Raw genomic sequence first — 17,930 nt, forward strand, 5'->3', positions numbered from 1 at the left:
ACACTAATATGTAAATTGGTGCCTCGTCCTATGACATGTTATATTGAAATGAAGAAATGCGGAGGAAATGGACTTTAGTGGCACAACACAACCTCACAAAAGGCTAAATTTGGCTAAAATGTAAAATTGTATTGCAATTACAATTAAAATAGATAATTTCAATAAAAACAAGGTATATATCAAAATTGTGTCACTATCCCAACAACCCTATGGACCATCAACCTCAATTGTTGGATTAGCACACCCATATGCTACAGCAAAAATGAGACCTGCAGATACATTTTTAGATTGTTAGAGGGTGTTGTGTCCAGCAGTTGGGGTTCAGCTAGACATGTTTTCGCCGACCGCACTTCTTCTTCAGGAGCTTATTTCAATAAAGGGCGATAGTTCTACATTAAGATAAAGCACTATAACGTATGTGATACATATTGATTATTTTATAACCCAATACAACTACAGGTCACCATTTTTTGCTATATGTAAGCTCTAACGAGCAGGGCCCTCTGATTCCTCCTGTATTGAATTGTACTGTAACTGTATTGTCTTTCCCCACACTGTAAAGCGCTCTGCAAACTGTTGGCGCTATATAAATCCTGTATTATAATAATAATATGTAGTATAAGGACCTGAGGGTTTACCAGATTGTTTTAAAAGCAGTTCATTCTCATATTAAAATATTTTATCTACATTATTATGACTTTCCTTTAACCTCCCTGGCGGTATGATTATGTTAGGAATTACATACCAAAAGCGGTACAATTGTTTTCATGGAAATTTGGCGTTATGTATTATAGGCCTACAATTCTTAGTAATTACTGACTTAAACCTGACCAAAACAAGAGTCTAGTGATAAATTTGAAACACAAACGCATGAATTATAATCGAATCAATAATATAATTTTATTATTTAATATATAATATATATAATAAAATTATATTATTGATTAGATTATAATTCATGCATTATATATTATATATATGTGTGTGTGTATGTGTGTATATATATATATATATATATATATATATATATATATATACACACACATATATATATATATATATATATGTGTGTAATATATAACGCATGAATTATAATTGAATCAATAATATAATTTTATATATATATACATATATATATATATATGTATATGTGTGTGTGTGCATACATATATATACACCGGTATGTATATATATATATATATATGCATATATATATATATATGTGTATGTATGTATATATATATATGCATATATATGTATATATGCATATATATATATATATATATATATATATATATATAATATAAAATGTGTTATGTGTTTTGTGCAACGTTTTTTTTTTTTTTTTTTAATTTCCCTCCCTAGTTCCGCTCCCATGCAGCATTGCTGCTGCAGGGAACGGAACTAGGAAGTGATCAGACCGACGGTGGACGGAGGAGCGGCGGGACTCTCTGCTGGCGATCTCAGCAATGAGAGATCATCGCTGGATCGCCAGGATAAGGTAAGAGAACACCGCTGCGCTCTCTGCCTATCCACCCCGAGCGTGACTCGGGGTTACCGCTCCTGATATGAAAAACCAACCCCGAGTCACGCTCGGGATTACCGCCTAGGAGGTTAAACAGAACTGATTCATGGTGACCCCAGAGTCCATAATTGATGCCTCAACAACACACTTGACTGGCTCTTACCTATGTTAGCAAAGAAACAGGATAAACCTAGCTTGTAATTTATTTCAGCTAATAATGGTGTCCTTCCATAGATTTTGCATCGACCGATAGACCGTACAAGTCCGGGGAGGCCGTAGCTGATACATAAACCTCGACTATGAAAGCCCTTATCAGGGAATCTTCCTAAAAGATGATAATGTAGTATATCATTAGGTATTCAAGTTTCTCTGCTAAGGTATTAAGATAATGGCTAAAGCGCTGAAATTATATCTTTGCCTAAATTAGTTGTGCTTACCGCAGCCAAGTATATATGTAATATGGAAAGAAAAGTCTTTTCTTATAAAGTGCAGGTGCTGATTTTCTTTTTCCCTGGGATATAATTTAGAAGGTGCTTTGAAAACCCTTTGAAAACATCACCGGAATGTGACGAAACGCGTCAGGACGTGGACCGCACAGCGTGACATACACTGGAGCGCAAGCCGGAATTACCTCTGCTTGCCACTCTGCACAGTTGTACGTTACAGTCACGGGAATTTTAAACTTTTTTGCCGATTACTGCTATCCATCTTGATTGAAACCTTGTTTTATTTATGGGAATAAAACCATTTTAAAACGATATCACACTATCTAAAGCTTTTATCTTTTTTGATAAACAACATTATATGCTGTCCTATGGAGTGCTGAGGAGGGAATCATCACCAGCACAGCCAGGAGGCACTACAAGGGGACCTACCGTGGCCCTGAGGGCTAACAAGCGTGATTGGTCTCAATATCGGAGGGTATATGAGACCCATTACATCTGGTAAGTCGCCCACCTTCTAAATTATATCACAGGGAAAAAGAAAATCAGCACCTGCACTTTATAAGAAAAGTCACTATAAAAACTGTGGAAAATATCACTGAGCACCTTCACCGTATTATCTAGTTTCTTGAAGAAAGGAAAAAACGACAAAAAATTGGAACTTTCAGCGCCGATTCACACTACCGCGACGCTACTTCCCGGGGCGACCTCCGAGATCACGGTGCGAGCAGCGCGCCGCGACCTTGGAGCGGCTGCCACGGACTTCATAACATTGAAGTCTATGGCGGTCGCCTCCTGGTCGCCCCAAAGAAGCTCCGGACCCTTTTTCTAGGTCGGAGCGACTTGTGTCGCTCCTATTAGAGCGGGTCCGCAGCTTCCCTATGGGAGGCGACCTGCGGCGACCTGTGAGGCGACCAGGTCGCCTCACAGGTCGCCCTAGTGTGAACCGGGGCTTACCCTCACTTATTTATTTATATCACGAGATGAACTTTTAAATATAAACAAATGTTTTATGTTTTTTATGTCACATTTTGATACAGTTTATATGATTTACTTATTCTCAATATATATGTACATTTTTATCAAATATTGGGATCACATTTGCCATATATTGTTTGCACAATATCTTTTGCACAATTTGCACATTTATTTATATTAGCAAGCGCTGTAGATAGTTCCTACCAGGACTATTCTTTCCATACAACTTTTTTACTACTGCTGCTGCTATATCCACATAATTTTCACTATATATTTATATTTTTCAATTTCATAAACTATCATATTTTAAAACTCCAGGCGCGGGGAGTGCACTTTTTTAAGTGTTACTTTACATACATATGTAATATATCAGCCCCTTCCTATTCTAAATAAACACAGTGAGTGATCTGTAATTGAAGCATCATGTCTCTGATGATGTCAGTTGTGATGAAACGCGTAAGAAGGTACCTACGACATATGACGTCAGCACGCTGGACGCTGCGGCCATCTTTTCGGTTTGAAACAAAGCACTGTTGCTTCATGATACATGTGAGTTATATACCTAAATAAATGTGTGACTTTTAAATGAACTTAATACACTATGGAGGCTTTTCTATCTCTATAAGGATAAGCCAGTATTGCTTGAAACTGTGCTAGCTATCAAGGGATTAGCTAACCTTTGGAAAACCGGTGCTGTTGGAGTGATTGGGAAATTTTTATTATCTTGAGCTTAAGTGACCACTCTATAATATGAGGGTCCTTTTTATCCGGTGCGCTGCTTGGCTGGATCACTTTGGTGCTGAGTGCTGCCCTCCATCACTATTCAAGTTGGTGTCCATGGATCCAGTATGCGGAATGTCTATGGACTTTTTGTTAACTCTTTAGCGGTACATATTTAATTTATATTGGCAATTAGGTTCATGATCAAATGGACTTTGTTTGCTGGCTGCTACCATTGGTTGTGTAATATTTGTATATTTACATAATGTTGTCCCAGCGCGGATACGCTTTTTAAACACAATTTACAATTGAACCATACTAAACTGTGCTTAGTATGCTTTAGTTTGTGAATGAACAGGAGCCATTTAGCAACTCCTATTCATTCATCTGCAGTGAAGCTGGGGTCACAAATGGAAAAAAAAGTAACAAAAATTAAAAAATATAAAAAAATGAATTGAAAAAAAAAAAAGGGCTCATTCATATGATTCTATGACCCATACAGCGTGAATAAGTGATTTGTTTGAGCAGCTGGAGACACTTGTTACCTAATGGGGATGCAGTGGCTGTGCGAACACAGGCGAAAATCCTAAATTGACAGGTGGGCAGGTGTGGGTTAGTGGCACCAAATGCACACTGAGATTTATTTATTAACTCATTACAGTTGTGTCTTTTAAAAATAGTTGAATTTTTGTGGTATGTTGTGTTTGTGTCCACTTATAAAAATTTGGTGTATTTTTTTGTGAAAATATTGTTTTGATAATTTTGGGAGGCCCTGTCAGGTAGGCTGTATGGGCCCTATGACAGCAGCCCTGGCAGCGAGATGGCTCCGATTTGCCCTGGGCAAGGTAATCTCTCTGTCTCTTATGAATCTATACCTCTTTTAATACAAAAAACTATCTTGGACACTCATATTAACCGATTAAGGACCCCCCCGCGTACATATACTGTGGCAGGGCAGCCCTTAAGTGCAAAATCATGTACCTGTACGTGATTTCTTTGCTCGGGTCTGAGGTGCGCGCGTGCCGCCATCAACCCGCTCCCACTGTGATTGGACACCATTGGATTGGACCCGATGCGACCGTTTCCGAGAGAGGCAGAACAGCAGCCTGCCTATGTAAACAAGGCAGATCACCATTCTGTCAGTGGGGAAGATGGAGATCATGTGTTTCTGCTAAGCAGGAACACAGATCTGTCTTCTCCCAGTCAAAGCACCCCCCACAGTTAGAAAGAACTCCCTAGGAGCACATTTAACCCTTTGATTGCCCCTGATGTTAACCCCTTCCCTGCCAGTGTAATTAGTACAGTGACAGTGCATTTTTTTTTAGGACTGAGCACTGTATTGGTGTCACTGGTCCCCAAAAAGTCTCACTTAGTGTCTGATTTTTTTCCTTGCAATGATGCAAAAATCGCTGATTGCCGCCATTGCTAGTAAGAAATATGTTTTTACCAAAGACATGTAGCAGAAAGCATATTAGCCTAAATTGATTAAATAAATTAGATTTTTTAAATTTTTTTGTTGATATGTTTTATAGTAGAAAGTAAAAAATATTATTTTTTTCAAACTTGTCGGTCTTTTTTTGTTTATAGCACAAAAAATAAAACAGAGGTGATCAATTTCCACCAAAAGCAAGCTCTATTTGTGGGAAAAAACGATATCAATTTTATTTGGGTACAGCGTCGCCCAGCCCACAATTGCAATGCAGTGTTGTATCCCAAAAAATAACCTGATCAGGAGGGGGGGGGGGGGGGGGTAAACCTTCTGGGGCTGAAGTGGTTAACCACTTAACCCCCCGGAAGATTTTACCCCCTTCCTGACTAGGGCCTATTTTGCGATTCGGCACTGCGTGACTTTAATGGACAATTGCGCAGTCGTGCGACGCTGTATCTAAACTAATTTGACGTCCTTTTTTTCCCCACAAACAGAGCTTTCTTTTGGTGGCATTTGATCACCTGTGTGATTTTTTGATCATGCGCTATAAACAAAAAAAGAGCATCAATTTTGCAAAAATAACAATATTTTTCACATTTTTTTATATGAAATTCCCCCCAAAAAATGTAAAAATCAAAATTTTTTAAAATTTTAGGGCAATTTGTTTTATGCTACATATGTTTGGTAAAAAAAATTGCAAAAAGCGTATTTTGATTGGTTTGCGCAAAAGTTATTGCGTTTACTAACTAAGGGAAAGATTTTTGTCATTTTTGTTGTTTTTTGTTTTTTTAACGAGTAATGGCGGCGATCTGCGATTTTTCTTGCGGGACTGCGACATTGCGGTGGACAGATCAGACCCTTGACTGACATTTTTGACACTTTTGGGGTTACCAGTGACATTACTGCAGTAATCAGTGCTATACATATGCACTGTTACTGTAAAAATGACACTGGCAGTGAAGGAGTTAACTTTATTGGAGAGGGATGGGTTAAGTGTGTCCCTAGGGGCGTGTTTCTAACTGTGATTGGCTGTGGCTACTAGTGTAAGAACAGAGATCAATGGTCCTACATAGTAGAACCGTGTGATCTCTATTCTTACACAGGGAACAATGACAGGCGGCTTTGTTTACATTAGCCGCCTGCCTGTCTTACGGTGTAACGGAAGATCGCGAGTGCCCGGCGGACATCAGGTCCGCCAGGCACACGCTCGGAAGGGTCTGTGACTGCGCGGGAGCGGGAGTGCGCCTCCGGTGGCGCGCGCTCACTCCCTAGAGCCTCACAGGCTAGCGACGTAGACCTACGTCGCTTTGCCTGTGAGGGGCTGACCGCCGCAGTAAATAGTCGTGCGGCGGTCGGCAAGCGGTTAAAAAAGATTGATTTTGAAAAAGAGAGCAAAGTCCCTGGAAACGCATCATGCACACCCCCTCTCCCAACATCGACCAGGCATTTTGACAGCTGTTATCCTTGTGTGCAGCTTAGAATGCCGCTGCTAATATCCACACTTTGAGCTGGTTGGCTCCCTGTCATCCTCAGTCTCTGTCTGCTCAGTGATACCTACAGCCTCACACTGATCAGAGCTGCTTGGTCTCAGGTCTTCCCTATCCATGCTTATTCATGCCAACTTAAATGTAAGTCTGCTGCTTATTTTATTAAAGTGTTTTTTATTTGATAATGACCCCTGCTGTTCCTTTTCCTGCACACTCTTAGGGGCTCTTTCACACAGGTGGACCGTTCAGATCCGCCTGTCCGTTTTTTTGGCGGATCTGAACGGTCCCCCCATACATCCCTATGGGGCATCGAATGTCAGCGGAGACATGTCCGCTGACATCCGATCCGATCCAATCCGTCAAATCTGGACGGATGGAAACCCTATTTTCCATCCGTTCAGCGGATCGGATTGGATGGAATCGTATTGGAATGGACCGACGGTCCGTTCCCATCTGATTTCCCCCATAGAGATGCATGGGGAACTGACAGCTGTGTCTCCGCACACAGCGGCAAGACACAGCTGTTATCCTCCTGCTCAGCGGGGGATCGGCGTTTGATCCCCCGCTAAGATAAACGGAGTCCGTCCGACAGACGAAGTGTGTGAAAGGGGCCTAGAAGCTGTAGTTTGGTATTGCGTGCTACCAGAACTTCTCCATCATGAACTCATCCAGTTGTACTTTGCCTAGATTGTATCATGCATGCACGTGAAACATTTTAACATTTACTAACATGAAAACCGGAATTTCTGATGATGGGGTTGCAGCAAGGGTGGAGCAGTGATGTGGCTAACTACATGCTGCAGTGATGGGGGGGGGGGGGGGTGGTATAAAATTGCTTTAACAGTGGGAGGGGTTTAAAACTTGAGTCCAAATCAAATATGTAACAAACATAGAGCAGGGATCCAGGTTGGGTGACGTATATAGTGCAGGGATCTGTGGTGGGTAACGTACATATATGCTCACCTAAGTGAATGCCAACCTAATCCAATTATTAGTTATTGCAGACCAGTGAAAAAGTCGCCTTCATCATGCTCATTTGTGCCTCCGTTAACCCCACCCTGCATGTTTCGCAATTTCGTTTTTGAAGCTGAAAATACAGCTGTCCTAAAGAAAAACGCATACATTCACTTTGAGCTTTACCATTCTGCTGTGTTACATGAAAGTTACAATAATAATGATATAATTGTTGATTATATTTTGGGGTGAGTACAGGGTGGGGCAGGTGTGCCTAGGCACACCCTAATCACCCTGTGTGGTGCAGATTCCCCCCGTTTAGACCCCTGATATTTGACCAAAGCTCCCTAACTGGGCTCCTAAAAAAATTGTAAAAAAAAATAAAAACTACTGACACCGTCCACTGCCCTACTGACACCGTCCACTGCCCTACTGACACCGTCCACTGCCCTACTGACACCGTCCACTGCCCTACTGACACCGTCCACTGCCCTACTGACACCGTCCACTGCCCTACTGACACCGTCCATTGCTCTGCTGACACCGTCAGTATATATATATATATATATATATATATATATATATATATATATACACAAGCACACATTTGCAAATATGTTTGAGCTTTGGGGTGCACACCCTAATGCCATAGGCTGTGCACACCTATAAGTAAACATATGGGTGTGTACGTAATAAATAAACATTGCGTTGGTGAAAATTACAGGACAATTTGGGGAGGAAAAGGCCAGTGAGTTTAGTGGTTTGCTGACCCAGAACAAGACAAGGTCTTTGGACTTTTCTCTGACTTTCCTGATCTGTAACTTGTTTTGGTTCAGTGCCTCAGGTCAGCTGGTCAGAAAGTCAGCAATGTCAGCTCCAGAAAACAACCATCTTACCTCACCCTTTTTCTCTATAAAAGCCATCAAAACATTTTTAATGCCACCTCTTACATAGAAGAGTTAGTCAGCAAACCTAGGAAGCAAACTCTGTGATAGGGATACCAAAGTTTGACAGATATTTGACAAGCAGGAAGTCTGGGCAGGGCTGACATCTGCAGGGATGCTATTGAGATGCAATTGTGTAATCGCACTCCACTCACAGACCACAATTACATTTTTTTCTGACACTTCACATTAAACAATGGAGCTGATAGAGCTTCTTTTAAGTCATGCTCTTAATTTTGAATATCACCTGTGATTTTGGGGGAATTCCTGACCATCTAGCAACAACAAGCAGTTAGAGGTGCTCATTTTTACACAGAAAGACTTTTTGAGCTTTTGGAGATTCTCTCTGGGTGAGAGAGGAGTAAAGTGTTTTGGCAATTGATGTGAGGATTTTTTAGCTGTATGCATCCTGTTGGGGAGATTTCCCTTCACTTCCTATCTTGGAGATGAAAATACAGAAAAAATGGCATTAAATCAAAACTTAATACATGTGAATATTAACCTCTTAAGAACCGCCCGCCGCAGTTTTACTGCGGCAGGCTGGCCCTCTTGCACGAACCGACGTAGGTCAACATTGGTTGCGCGCCTGCAGCTAGGGGGCGAGCGTGCGCTGCTGGCGGCGCGCTCATGCCCCCACTCGGCAGCGAGGACTCCGATGCACGGGGCTGGCGGCTCCAATTGCCACCGGGCACCCGCAATTACTCCCCGCTGAGAGAGAAGGACGGTCAACCACTGTAAACACAGCTGACCGTTCTCTCTGGAATGATCACCGAGCGCCTGTGTTCCTTCTATATAGGATCACAGGTCTCTGTGATCATTTCACAAGCCCAACCCCCATACAGCTAGAAACACTCCCCTAGGCTTACATTTAACCCCTTGATCACCCACTGTGTTAACCCCTTCCCTACCAGTGTCATTATTACAGTAACAGTGCATATTTTTAGCACTGATTACTGTAGTAATGTCACTGGTCCCCCCAAAAGTGTCAAAAATGTCAACGAGGGGTCCGATCTGTCTGCCGCAATGTTGCAGTTCCGCTAAAAATCACCGTCATTACTAGTAAAATATCTGGAATGCATCTGGAAACGCAGGAAAAACACACCATAAAGCATCAAAAATGCATTAAAACGCGCATGCGGAAATGCATCCGGAACTGATCTGAAGTGGGTTTTTTTGTGTGTTTACCAGCCCTAAACCAGATCTTCCAGACACACCCGCCATCAGGATTACTGAATTACTCCACCAGTGTTGCAGATATGTCAGTGGATACAAAATACATGCCCACAGTGTAATCCGTAAAATTCAATTTATTAAAAGATTAATAAGAAAGTGCCACATTTCTAGCATTATTAGCATACAGAACAGCAATTAATGCATGGGCAAAAATAGCAAAACCGCATATAATGGAAGTAAAAAATTTCAAAGTAGCAATTCTATACTGACCGCACTGGACTTCAAACGCAAGTTGATGGGCGTGCGTGATGACTCTACCTTGTAGCCATTTCCAACGCGCTTCGTCAGAGAGTTGACATCATCGGGGACCAGCTAGGATTGGAGATGCAATAGTAATAGGAAATCTTCCAAAAGTTATTTTTCCTCTTTGTGTCCCACAAAAAAATCCCCAAAGTTAGAGCACATCCTGTCTTACTTAAAGGATAGGATTGTGAAACATCTTAAATCCCATGGATTGCAAGATGAAAAACAACATGGGTTTACTTCAGGGAGATCATGTCAAACAAATCTTATAGACTTTTTTGACTGGGTGACTAAAATAATAGACGGTGGAGGTGCAGTAGACATTGCATATCTAGATTTTAGTAAGGCTTTTGACACTGTCCCACATAGAAGACTTATCAATAAACTGCAGTCATTGAGCATGGACTCCCATATTGTTGAGTGGATTAGGCAGTGGCTGAGTGACAGACAACAGAGGGTTGTAGTCAATGGAGAACATTCAGAACAAGGTCATGTTACCAGTGGGGTACCTCAGGGATCTGTACTGGGACCAATTTTGTTTAATATCTTCATAAGTGATATTGCAAAAGGCCTCGATGGTAAGGTTTGTCTTTTTGCTGATGACACAAAGATATGTAACAGGGTTGATGTTCCTGGAGGGAAACGCCAAATGGAAAAGTATTTAGGAAAACTAGAAGAATGGTCAGAACTCTGGCAACTGAAATTTAATGTGGATAAGTGCAAGATAATGCACCTGGGACGTAAAAACCCAAGGGCAGAATATAGAATATTTGACACAGTCCTGACCTCAGTATCTGAGGAAAGGGATTTAGGAATAATTATTTCAGAAGACTTAAAGGTGGGAAGACAATGTAATAGAGCAGCACGAAATGCCAGCAGAATGCTTGGATGTATAGGGAGAGGTATAAGCAGTGGAAAGAGAGAAGTGCTTATGCCGCTGTACAGAACACTGGTGAGACCTCACTTGGAGTATTGTGCGCAGTACTGGAGGCCATATCTCCAGAAGGATATAGATACTCTAGAGAGAGTTCAGAGAAGAGCTACTAAACTAGTACATGGATTGCAGGAAAAAACTTACCAGGAAAGGTTAAAGGACCTTAACATGTATAGCTTGGAAGAAAGAAGAGACAGAGGGGATATGATAGAAACTTTTAAATACATAAAGGGAATCAACTCGGTAAAGGAGGAGAGCATATTTAAAAGAAGAAAAACTACCACAAGAGGACACAGTTTTAAATTAGAGGGGCAAAGGTTTAAAAGTAATATGAGGAAGTATTACTTTACTGAGAGAGTAGTGGATGCATGGAATAACCTTCCTGCAGAAGTGGTAGCTGCAAATACAGTGAAGGAGTTTAAGCATGCATGGGATAGGCATAAGGCTATCCTTCATATAAGATAGGGCCAGGGACTATTCATAGGATTCAGATATATTGGGCAGACTAGATGGGCCAAATGGTTCTTATCTGCCGACACATTCTATGTTTCTATGTTTCTATAAGGTGCTGTGAGGTGCTGGACCTTGATTCTAGAAGTTTTATGGTAGATACTAGAAAATCTTTTTGGTCTAAAATGGCCTTGGTTCAGCTGTACAACACAAAGCAGGGATCTTCCCAATCAAGAGGGTCACCAGGCATGAGCAGCCTATGTATATTCAACCCTGAAGGAGCACCCAGCACACGTGACGGGAGTCCAGGTATGTGTTTTATTGCAAAAGTATAATCATAGTTCCCATCTTAGACAGCTGTCACTGGAACATTTGTCCTTATTGGATAATTTACCCTCACATCTTGCTCTGGTGACAACTGTAAATTTCTGAACCTCCCAAAACTTTGTCTCAATGACAGTCGCCACCATAACAAATAGAGAAAACCCAAGTCTAGGACACCAGGGCAAATAGAGAGGGAGAATCTACCTAGTGGGGTCATTCATGGATGACCAAAAAATTGAGTGTATAATCCTACCCAAAACTAAAATGAAAAAAGTTTTGCCTTTGCATACACGTTGATATTCTGTTTCAAAACGAATACTCTATAAAGTCCAGATTTTTGATTTTTTTTTTTACAACCAGGATTGCTTTAATAAAGCAAATATATAATAATGATATTTGTACAATAATACAAATATTACAGCATATATGAAGATAAAGTCCAGATTTTAGTACATTTCCAGACTCCAGGTCCAAAAATGTCCATGTAAATAAAAAATAAAAAATCACACAGCCTGTCCCTATACCTGGAAAAGGTGGGCAGCTGGCAACTATGCCCCAAGGTCTTGGACCTTGTAGTCCCACAGCTGTTAAGAGACACAGAAGCTGACTACCTCTGTATAACTGAATTTCGTAAGGAGTGGATTAATGTAATGACAAGCTGTGCCAGTGAAGGAAGGTCAGGTAGACAGCTACGGCTTAGTCGCCCGGCCCAGACATTTCGTCTGAGGTGGAAGAAATGAGCCTGATGTCTGGAGGAAATTATACATTGTGTGGCATTGTGTGCACTTTTCCCTGTCCATTGCGTAATTCATTCACATGAGACAGGGCAGTGCGGCTAAGCACAGGAGGACTATGATGTCAAGCAGATTACTAGATGGGAAGTTCTCTGTCTAATTTTCTACCAGGTTATAGTAAATGCCCTCCTTCTTCTGAGTTAGTGGTTTTAGTTTAATAATGATTTCTGACTGCTGATGTGTTAAAAGGTTTCAGTCTGACTCTGAGATTTCATTGTGTGCAGAGCATTTAAAGTGTACCTGTGCTGAACATTGTCATACAAATCTGACCCCAATACAATAGGAACAATGAGAGTCTGCACCTTCTTTTATTATTATTCTACAGCACCCTGGGAGCCCCATAGCTTGGATTACTCAATGGGGTTGATAAAACGTTAGTAAACCGCCCCTTTTAAAAAACCCTGCAAGACAATGGCATTGCGTGCTAGTACCCTATGCATCATATACTAGCACAAATGATGAAATGCTTACCTTAGAATGAAGCACTCCAGCGGCGCGCTGTCACTGCTGACATGGCTTCCGTCTTGATCCTGATTTCCCTCCAGGTTCGCATGCTCTGGCCGTCTGATTGGACAAGCTGCGGTGACATCACGGACCGCAGCACAGAGCTCTGCAGGGACAGCATGGGAAGGGCCGGGACAAGGGGTAAGCAGGAGGGACGGCCACCCTGGACACTGTGGTATCATGTGTGGTGGGGGTCACCACAAGGATATGGGGGGGATTTGTGTTTAGAAGGGGAATTTGGGGGGCAGCACAGGGTAAAAATTGTTCTAGGAGAGCAAATTTGAGGCAGTGTGCTAGGAGTTGTGATTTGGGGGATCTTTTTTAGGAAGGCGATGGGGGAGGGGGATTTGTGCTTGGAAGGGGGATTTGGGGGGTTTGTGCTATAAAAGTAATATGGTAGAGGGGAAATCGTTTTTTTTTTTTTCTGTGGGGGGAGGGGTTGTGCTAGTAGGGATAATTGGGGGTATTTTTGCTAGTAGGGGAAATTTGTGGGAGGATTTGTGCTGGAAGGAGGGAATGGAGTGGGGGGGTTTGTGCTAGGATGGGGGATCAGGGGAGGGAAATTTGTGCTAGAAGGAGGGATTTGGAGTGGGGGGATTTGTGCTAGAATGGGGGATCAGGGGAGGGGAATTTGTGCTGGAAGGGGGGATTTGGAGTGGGGGGGATTTGTGCTTGGAATAGGAAGAATTTATTGGGGAATTGTGCTGGGGAATATGGAAAAAGAGAGGATTTGAGCTGGGTGCTTAGGGGGTGAGCATGCAGATTAGGGGGCGAGGGAATTTTCGCTTACACATAATGCTCATACATCTTTTTTTTTTTTTGGGGGGGTGGGGCAATTTGGCATGTCCGCCCTGGGCTCTAGATGACCTTGTCCCAGCATTGGGCACGGGTATGCTATCCCTTCAGAGCGCATGCGTGGGTGACATCCCCGGCGACATGCAGTGTGAATATCTCTTAAATGGTGCAAGTTTAGGAGATATTCACTGTACCTACAGGTAAGCCTTAATATAGACCTGTAGATACGTAAGTTTACAAAAAGAGTTTACTACCACTTTAAGGCTAGGTTCACACTAGTGCAACCGCGACTTGATCTGATTTTCAGTGAGATTTTGTAGTGCATTTTTGATGTGTTTTTCAGGATTCATGATTTTTTGTAGGAGCGGAAGACACAAAATTCTGCCATGAATTGCTTTTTTATAATATTTATATCACCGACGCAAAATACAGTGTAACATAAAATAATGTCTAACATAAATTATCAGCTGCAGCTATAGTATTTTCACTACAATGTGAAATATAGTTGACAAATGCTATTTAAATGATAGCTGCACTAATACATAATTAATAAACCCATGAATTAATTCAAAATGTATACAAAAAAGTCCATTTGTGCAAAATAAATATATCTGTGATCAACTCCTCTGTGATTCCAAATCCCAGTTCATTGCTGAACATACTATTCTACGTCTCTGTGACAGTATCCTCCACCGACAAATCTACTCACTCACCAGAGCTCCTCCAATATAAAGAGTAATTATCCACTCCACCAGGGGTGTTGGATTAGGTGTAAAGCCTCGTAACACACCATGAGATTATCGAACAAATTTTATTTAGTTTTTTGTTGCATGCTAGTCTCATATGGAAAGTGAAGTGATTACTTTCATACGAAAATTCTCGTACAACAGAATTCAACTTCACAAGTGATGTCATGTGTCAAATTATTTTGTATGTATTCTTTCATTTCCGAGCATGCCTAGTCTTGCGCTTACAATTTTTTTCGGATGAAAACTGTACTAATTAAAGGAAAATGAGATGTGTTCACTTATGATAAAACATTTTTAGCCTACACATCCAGTTTTTGTCGTCCAAAAATTCGTAATCTGCTGTCGAAAGCACCATGAAAATCCAATCCAATTTCAGAAACCATCTGAAAATCGCAGATCATTCGTCAGATGAAATGTTACTTCCGTTTTTCTTATCGTGTGTACAAGCCTTTATACTTAATGTATCCTTGATCTTTTGAACCATCCAAGAATAATGTATATTATATTGGTCTCCTCTCCCGGTCACTCATATAATAAAAAAGATGCTATCATTGCGCAACATGTTTATGATAGAACACACTGATAGAACACAATAGCATTGCTGGAGGGATTCCCCCATCAACACTGACTGTGTTGGTGGGGGAATCCAGTGATGGGTGAATTGAGTGATTTTCAACCACGGGTTGCAGGAAAGAAAATCACATCATCTATGGCTTGTTTAACCACTTTACCACCGGAGGATTTTGCTGTCTTCCGTCCAGGCCACTTTTTGCGATTCGGCGCTGTGCGACTTCAACTGACAATTGCGCGGTCGTGCGACACCGTACCCAAACGAAATTTACGTCCTTTTTTTCCCACAAACAGAGCTTTCTTTTGGTGGTATTTGATCACCTGTGCGATTTTTACTTTTTGCGCTATAAACAAAAAAAGAGCGTTTATTTTGAAAAAATAACAATAGTTTTAACATTTTTTTATATGAAATTCCCCCCAAAAAAGATGTAAAAACCAATTTTTTTAAAAATTTTTGGCCAATTTGTTTTATGCTACATATGTTTGGTAAAAAAAATCGCAATAAGCGTATTTTGATTGGTTTGCGCAAAAGTTATTGCGTTTACTAACAAAGGGAAAGATTTCTGTCATTTTTGGTGTTTTTTTTTTAACGCGTAATGGCGGCGATCTGCGATTTTTTTGCGGGACTGCGACATTGCGGCGGACAGATCGGACCCTTGACTGACATTTTTGACACTTTTGGGGGTACCAGTGACATTACTGCAGTAATCAGTGCTATATATATGCACTGTTACTGTAAAAATGACACTGGCAGGGAAGGGGTTAATTTTATTGGAGAGGGAGGGGTTAATGTATGCCTGGTGCTTACTGACGTGTGGGGGGGGGGGAGGTGACTGAGTGAGTCATGGACAGATCGGATGTCCAGCTATGCTGAACAGTCCGATCTGTCACTCCCTGTCACTATGGAGATCCGCCCGCTGTGTTTACACACAGCGGGCGGATCTCCAGACTCGATCCCCGACAATCGGGTAAGAGCAGCGGCGATCGCCGCTGCTCCTCCCCTGGCCCGGCTCCCGCTGTGAATGAAAACAGCGGGAGCGAGCCTCCGGCGGCGCGCAAGCGCCGCCCAGAAGGGGGAGTGTCTGACGACGTAGTACTACAACGTCAGACGATAACGAGCCACTCTGCCGCAGTAATATTACTGTGAGCAGACGTAAAGTGGTTAAGGTGTGGGAAGTCGCAGCAGCAGCACCACCAAGCAGATCACACCTCAGATTGTATGTGGCACAGACTACCACCACTGACAATTTCAGCATCCTCAGCAGCCCTCTTATTAAATATTAGAGGTAGCCACGCTGGTCCAATCTAATTAAAAAAAAAAACATTTTTCCTCCTACCATGTACCCCTGTACAGCCACAGCGTAGAAAAGAAGCCTTGTACAAAATATACTGTGTGTGTATATATATATATATTTTTATATATATATATATATATACTGTTTATATATAAAACTATATTTACAGTATATATCAAATATATAAAATGTACGTTTCCACTTTGTTCCAATGCAAATAAAAAAGGAATTAAAAATGCATTTTCAGAAGGAAAGAATAAATAAACGCACTGTATTTTCTGGAATGCTATTGAAAACGTTATTCAACAAATAAACAACCTGTATGATAAAATATAAAAAGAGATTATAAACAGTGTTGTACATGCAGGTATATAAAAAAAAAAAACATTTTCTGTGATTTTTGTTTTATTGAAGAATTATTATGTTTCAAAAATTGGACATTTTTTGTCCAAAATTGGACATTGGACATACTGACATTTTTTTTTTCTTTCTTTTCTTTTCCGTTCACTGCCGTCAGCAATGGAAGATTATCCAAAAGAAAGATAATATACTGAAGGTAAGGGTCAGGGGCATGCATCTGATGGGAATGGAGTGGCTTATTATGAGACATATAATAGTACAATATGGAACAACAAGGTCTTGCTCATTTCTGTGGATTTCCTAGCATACAGTGTGATCTGCAGGCTTGAAGCCGTCTTTTTACTTTCTCACTACTACCATTCCTTCTATGATCTAATTAAGGACCCCTTCACATCTTTGCGTGCACTGAGGCGTGTTATGTTGAGGCAATACATATAGTTTGATTGGGCTCTCAACACGCCTCAGCATGCTATTTGTGGAAACGCAACAAACCACAACGTATACAGCATTTACATCTGTGCATTGTGGTGGATTATATCACACATTTAAATAAAAAAAAAATTCTTAGACAGCGCTTGCTATTACTTACAATATATTTATGGGAATGGTAGCAAAAAAAAATTATTTAAGTACCAGTTTAAATAATATCATTTATAATAAACCCAATATGTAAATAATTTGTTAAATTAATAGGCTAAGTTCAATTAAACGTGCAATTCCTGCGTAATCGCAACAAAGAAAAGTTCATAGAATGTGAAGAAAGTGTGTGACGCTAAAAACAACTCTTCCATTACCATTATACTCTTCCATCACCAGACTCCAATGAACCCCTTGTTGTACAGCAAGGGAAGTCACCTGCGCTTTGGTGGTCACCCCAGAACCTGTGTGGATCTCCTAATTGGCCTCTTCTGTGGGTATTTTTTCCATCAAGATGCTTGAATACGTGTCTCATTGTCTCCATTAAGCAAGAGCAAAAAAGAGAGGAGTGCTCTCATAGTGAGAAAACCATGTATTGCTTTATTAAAAAGTTTACATTCAAAGAAATAGGTCCGGTAAGGCCTCTTGGACACGATACTCCTGTTTGAGCATCTCGCAGCTTGAAAAAGCTCAGTACAGCTTTTTTTTTTTCTGAGCTAAAATACAGCCCATTAATTGTAATGTGCCTGTGCACACAGGCGCGTAAACAAGTGCTGTGCATT

The 17,930-nt window shown here is 41.0% G+C and overlaps 1 long non-coding RNA gene across 1 annotated transcript in view; it reads left to right on the plus strand.

The window, feature by feature from the left end:
- The window catches only part of LOC309566442, a 476,925-nt gene that overhangs the window by 693 nt on the left and 458,302 nt on the right, over positions 1–17,930 (plus strand). The window lies entirely within an intron of this gene.

This window comes from Pelophylax lessonae (genome assembly GCF_965119305.1).
Source record: "Pelophylax lessonae genome assembly, chromosome: 11".
In the NCBI taxonomy this organism is placed as follows: Eukaryota; Metazoa; Chordata; class Amphibia; order Anura; family Ranidae; genus Pelophylax; species Pelophylax lessonae.